This window comes from Melospiza georgiana, chromosome 6 (assembly GCF_028018845.1).
Source record: "Melospiza georgiana isolate bMelGeo1 chromosome 6, bMelGeo1.pri, whole genome shotgun sequence".
Taxonomy (NCBI): Eukaryota; Metazoa; Chordata; class Aves; order Passeriformes; family Passerellidae; genus Melospiza; species Melospiza georgiana.
The window spans coordinates 1,314,278-1,320,277 of record NC_080435.1 but is presented as its reverse complement, the minus strand read 5'-3'; the positions used below and the strand labels follow the sequence as shown (position 1 = coordinate 1,320,277).

Sequence of the window (6,000 nt, the reverse complement as noted above, 5' to 3'; positions counted from 1 at the left end):
CTTCTGCAGGTACCAGCCCGGCTGCTGCGCAGAAAACGCCGCTGCCCCGGAGGTCTAAGGCGGTTTGGGCAGCATCACCTCCGATGTCCGGGAGATGACTGCGAGGGAGATCTCGGGAAACTCGGTTGCAGCCCCCGAGGGTGCAGGGTGGGCGGAGAGGAAGATGTCCCCGCCCGGGGCAGTGCGCGGCTGCCGCTGTCGAGTCCCGGGCCCCGGCACCCTGCGCTGCCCGCCCCACCTGCCTCGCCGCTGAGCCCGGGAAGGGGTTAAAAGCCCGGGGCGGCTGATGTCAGTTCCTGCGCTCCTCGGGAGGGCCGTGTCTGATATTTGAGCCGGGCTCTCCCGCCCGAAGGAAACCGGGGAGGGAATGGTAAAGCGCTGAATGGGACGGGAGCCGTGCCGGGCACCTGCCTGCCGCCCGGCACCGCGCAGCCGCCCGCGGCCAGGGCCGGCCCCGCCGCGCCGCGGGTCGGGAGCCCCGGGACGCCGCCGGCCGCGCCCGGCCCGCCTCGCCGGGCAGAGACCGAGACCCCCGCGCCGGCCGAGGTGAGCGCGGGCCAGAGGGCGGCCGGGGGCTCCGGAGGGCCAGAGGGCGGCCGGGGGCTCCGGAGGGCCAGAGGGCGGCCGGGGGCTCCGGAGGGCCGGTCTGCGCGGGGCCGGCTGGCACAGCCTTCCTCCCCCGCCTTGCCTTTCTCCCGTGAGGGTGACCGTAAGGGGACTGGCGGGAGCGTTCTGGGGCTGATGTTGTGGCATCTTTGATAACTGAGGTTTGCTCTCGCTCTGGGACTTTGGCCCTGAAGAGGCATGGAAGAAGCGGAGGGAGGAATGGCCACACGAAGGGGGAGATGCAGTCCAAAGCTAAATGTCTGTAAGCTCAGCGGTCTCTTCTGCCTTCCTGGTACGCCTCGGTGTGCGGGGCAAGACCTCTGCAGGTAGAAGAGCACAACTGGGAGCCCTTCTTCCTGCCCCCAGGCGCTTTTACTAGCTGAGCCACCTGCGCGGACATTGAGGGGAAATTATTCCCTGCTCCCTCCCACCCCAGGTCCGCGACAAGCCTTTTCCTTGCCCTTTCCACAGCTTTTTGTGTTATTTTCTCCCCCACGCCCCTCTCCGCCCATGCTCTGCGCTTCTCAGGCCGCACTCCTGAGCGGGAAATGACTGCGTGGCTGAGCAATTCCAATGGCCTCAGTGCTAAAAAGCTGAAGGGTGAGGCGAGTATGAAGTGGAAAATGAAGTGGCTGGGGACAGGGTGTCGATTAATAGTAGTTGATTTCCCCCCTGAGTTTTGCCCATTGCCTGTACTGCTGAACCCCTTGATGCCAATTCAGTCACATGAGAAGAACTCTCTTCCCTTTCATTTATCGCTTTTCTAGTGATTCCTTTTGTTGTAATACGGCAGCTGGAAGTTAGACCAGTATTCAGCTCTGCTGTTCAGACACTGGTGCTTTTTATGGGCAGGTGCTAAGAGCTGCAGTCCCGCTGTGCTGTGAATCCTCTATGACAGCCTGAGTAAATCTGTTGCTGAACTGAGCAGTCTCATCTGGAATATGGAAATAGCGGTTCACTTGTCTTTATTGTTTGCACTGCATGGACAAAGCTGTAAACACTTTACTTGCATTTGTATCTGCACCTGAAAGTCTTCACATTGATTGATTATTTCAGCTTTTCAGGTGGAAATGTACAAAGTCTCCTAAGTGTTTTGATTTCTAGTTCTGGATCCACCTACATCTGCAACATCAGCTGTTTGTAGTCTTAAAACACAAAGAAAAACCCCCAAACACATGACATCTTGACTTAAATTTCAGCTTCATCAGAATTAAAACTGGATATTGACATTACAAGTAAATATAATCATATTTATTTTGGATATGGTGGTTAGAGTCAGAACTGTCTCTGATGTTGGTCAAAACTTACAGATACATGCATGAGACCTCTAATTTTGACTGCATTTAGCAGGTGGTTGGGTCATTTTTCCCCCAGAGAGTTTTAAGGGCTTTTTATCTGCCATTATTGTCACTGACAGTTGGATAGTTAACACTGAAAATCAGTTGGATACTTAACACTGAAAATCAAGCTGCTCTTTAAGAAGTGGCTGTATGCATTTCAGAATGAAGTTTTGAAAATCTCAGCTTGTTTGAGTAGAGTGGCTGTCTCCTATGTTCTGAATCCCTAAAATAAGAGTACTGCCTCTGCAAATATCAGGCTCCCACCTTTTTCTTATGCGTAAGGGTTAAAAAAGACAGTTTTATATAAGTATATCCTTATAAATTCTTTACCTGATTTGAAGAGGACCAATATGTGGGAGGGGGGATCAAAAAATGTGCTGAGAAAAAGATGGTTAAAGACTTACAAAAAAGGGCATCTGAAATGGCAGATCCGATAGAAGTGATTTAAAGGCAGTCTGTCAAAGTGAAATTGGTATTGGAATTCACAGAGTACAGATGAACTGCTTACATTCAGAAGAACAGGGGGAAAGGAACAATCTATTTTAATGGTAAATGAAAATGCAGAATAAGTTTTGTAAATAAAGTTGTACTCTAGAGATAAATATTAGACTTTGTGATACAGTATCTTTCTCTGAAAAAGTGTAAGGTTTTTGCTAGGGGGAAAAGCTATAATTCTAATATCTAGTCTTCAGAACTCATTTGGTATGATGACACATGGGGAAGTTATTAGCTTAAGTGGAGGAGATGGGGATTAATAGAAGAATGGTAAATAGACAAATGACAAGAGAGAATGTGACAACACAGTGCTGGAGAGGGGGTGGTTAGATGGTAAGTATTTTACTGGTAGAATTGGCTACTGACACAGGGGATTAATCTAATGACACAAAACAAAATCACGCATTCGAAGAAGTAACAAAGTGGGCACAAAATCTGGCAGAGCACTCTTTAAAATTAGTAGAGGAGAAAAAGACTCAGTTGCATAAACAGTGAGACTTCTTCCAGATACCCAAAACCAAGCTGTGCCTTTTAAATGTTAAAAATACTGTCTGTAATTAAAAATATAACCTATAGTTATGCTAATCAATCATAGGGTTACCATGGTGAATTTTGCAATCACAGAATGGTTCAGGTTGGGAGGGACCACAGTAGGTCATCTGGTCCAATGTCCCTATTCAAACAGGACCATCCAAGAGCACATTGCACAGGATTGCATCCAGATGGTTCTTGAATATCTCCGGTGAGGAGTCTCTACAACCTCTCTGGGCAACCTGTTCCAGTGCTCAGTCACCTGCACAATAGAAAACTTCTTTATGTTCAGATGAAAGTTCCTGTGCATCAGTTTCTGCCCTTTGCCTCTTGTCTTATTGCGTGATGCTGTGATGGCCTGTGGTACAGAGAATTTGATCTTTCAGAGATCTGGCATAGACCTGAGCTTAATATTTTGTTCCAGTCCATTTGTAATTACCCTCCTGCTCTCCCACATCTGCCGTTTACAAAGGAAAAGTCAGCTGAAATTCCTCTATTGCAGTTGTGTCAGCTTGTCTGTGAATGTCAACCACCAGTGCAATATGGTTGTAAAAAAAAGGCAATCAGATGAGGCCTTGCCTGTGAGAGGGGAAAGTGCTAAATGCCTTTACACTAGGCTTTGCTGTGGGTGCATGCTGCCTTTCAGATGCAGTTGTGGTCACCCATGGCTATGAAAGGGAGTGAGAAGAGCCAGCTCTTTTATGTGATGTGTACTGAAGCTGGAACAGGTGCAGAGGGAGAGCAGGGAGCTTTTCTTATGAGACTAAAGGAGCCCCTTGTCTCTAGCCTTGCAAACTGAGGTCCTTAAGGTAAAGCTTTTGGTATCTGTAAATATATCAAGGTGTAAATATGAGGGAGGAAAAAAAAAACCCTAGCTAAACTGAAAGGTAGTAATCTACAAGACTTAACAGATACAAGGTGGTTATGGTTATGTTTATGCTGGTAATTAGAAGGCAGCTCATTAGAGACATGAGGTTCTAGAATAATAAGAATAGTGGGAGAACTGCAGCATGGTTCTAGGGAAGGGCAGTGTTCATTTATGAAAGGGAATATAAAATGCAGTAGTCTGTGGTAATAAACAATAACATGCAATGATTCAGGACACCTATCCCATCCTAGACCCCCTATTCTGAACAGGGGTATTTTATTTCAACCAGAAGTTATGGTCTGTGTGGAAAATTACTTTTGTTTTGGCTTAAGTTGTTTGGTACATCAGTTTCATTTCGGTTTGTGTCATTAGAGTCCATCCCATTCATTTGTATATCCTCTTTGGATTTAAACTTAATTCATAAAGACCAAAAGCTTGTATGAAAGCTACATAAAAATATGAAAAATACACTTGTATGAAAGAGAACAGAATTACATTTGAGAGCTGAATTATTGTGTCCAAAACAGTGTTAGCTGTAAACAAAGTTAACAGTATTGTAGGATCATTCCACGACTTAGTGCCCTCTTTCAGCTTGGGAAGGACTGATAGCACTACCTTACAGGGAAGCACTGCAGTGTTGAAAAGTGTACCAAAGGTACCCTGGTTAAATGCCTGGCAAGGACTTAAGGCTAGAGATCAGAGCAGTGTGCTGGACGGGCTGTGGAAAAGGATGGCCTCTATTTCTCTACAGCAGTAAGTGTGCTGCTTGTAGCAAAGTGCTCTTCTTTCCTATTGTGGAGTGTTTTCAGTACTGAACATGAATATACCTTTGTCTTGTTTTACTGAAACCTACCTTCGGGAATAATATTTCACAAGTCATTGGAAAAGAGGCAACCTGTTGTCTGGGAAACTTTCTATTACTGAACAAAGCAACCTGAACATAAAATAACTCACAGGTGATGTTTATAGCCAAAGGGTATAAAATGCATCTTCCTTAACTCAGAACATGAGAGTGCTCTATCCAGTATAGCTGGATAGAGGGGTTTGTTGTGTTATATGTACTCACACTGTTATGTATACTCATGGTAATTTGAATCTCAAGTCTTACATGCAAAATATGAACCAGGTATCCTAACAAGTGGATACAGTTCGAGGGACATCTTAAACTTTTCCTCTCTGCAGAGAGATGCAGATGTAAGGGCGATGAGGCAGAGTGACTTCGTTGCTTTCTTGCAAATCCCAGACTGTTCCTTCATCTGTCACAGTTTGAGACTTGTGAGTTTGCCTGGGAGCTGGTGAGAAGTTCCTTTTACAAGTAAGGATTTTATTGTTGTGATGAAGCTGAGCTAACAGCTGTTCTAGCTTTGTAAACATTTGTTATTGTTTCATAATATAGCTGGCTGCTGAACTGAGTTGACCTTTTTGTTCATGAATACCTGAATTTGGTTAAGAACATCTATTGCCTACGTTTTTTTGGGTCTTTTACTATAAGTATCTGAAATGTCTAAACTGTTACTGAGTAGGAAAGTAAAAGGTCTTCAAAAACTACAGCCTTCTCCACTTTCTGGGGCTGTATATATTTTTTGATGTTTACAAGGACTTCAGTAGAACAGCGTATTTTGTCTTTAGCCCTAAGTTATTCCTGTATGGGTTCTCTTTGTTTTAACAGAGCAATTGTTTGGATACTGGGGCACTTCCACTCTTACTGTCAACTGTATGTGTCAAGTAGTTAGGGATTGGGAACAGTTGCTTAATACGTCACATCATCTTAACACAGTCTATTTGAGATAAAGCACTGGTGACCCAAGCTGAAAATGTGTGTATGATATCTGAGGCAGGAGGTGTTAGTGACTTGAGGGTTTACAGCCATACCGGAACAAAGGAGGCAGGAATAAAAAGTATCTCTAATGTCTGGGTAGAGGCTGAGCAAGACTGTAAGGGTGGCAGCAGGGTTGTTTCTGGAATATACAGTATAATGCATTAGTAAATTATTTACTCATTCTAAAGGTAAACGTTTATCCATTAAGAGTGACCTCTGGCAGAGGGCAATATCAGTGACTCAGGGTAGTACCACTTCATCTTCTGCTTGGAGAAGAAATGGCCTTTGTTACCAATTCTATAAGAGGGACCAAGGAAAACTAGGCACAGAGGTGATAAGTT

General features: G+C 45.3%; 1 protein-coding gene across 2 annotated transcripts in view; it reads left to right on the top strand.

The window, feature by feature from the left end:
* The first annotated feature begins 483 nt into the window (after positions 1 to 483).
* Positions 484 to 6,000, top strand: part of PLEKHH1 (pleckstrin homology, MyTH4 and FERM domain containing H1) — a 51,209-nt gene continuing 45,692 nt past the window's right edge. For both annotated transcript variants that reach the window (XR_009114575.1, XM_058025973.1), the window contains exon 1: positions 484 to 546. The gene's annotated coding sequence lies outside the window, so the exon portion shown is untranslated. The remainder of the gene's footprint in view (positions 547 to 6,000) is intronic.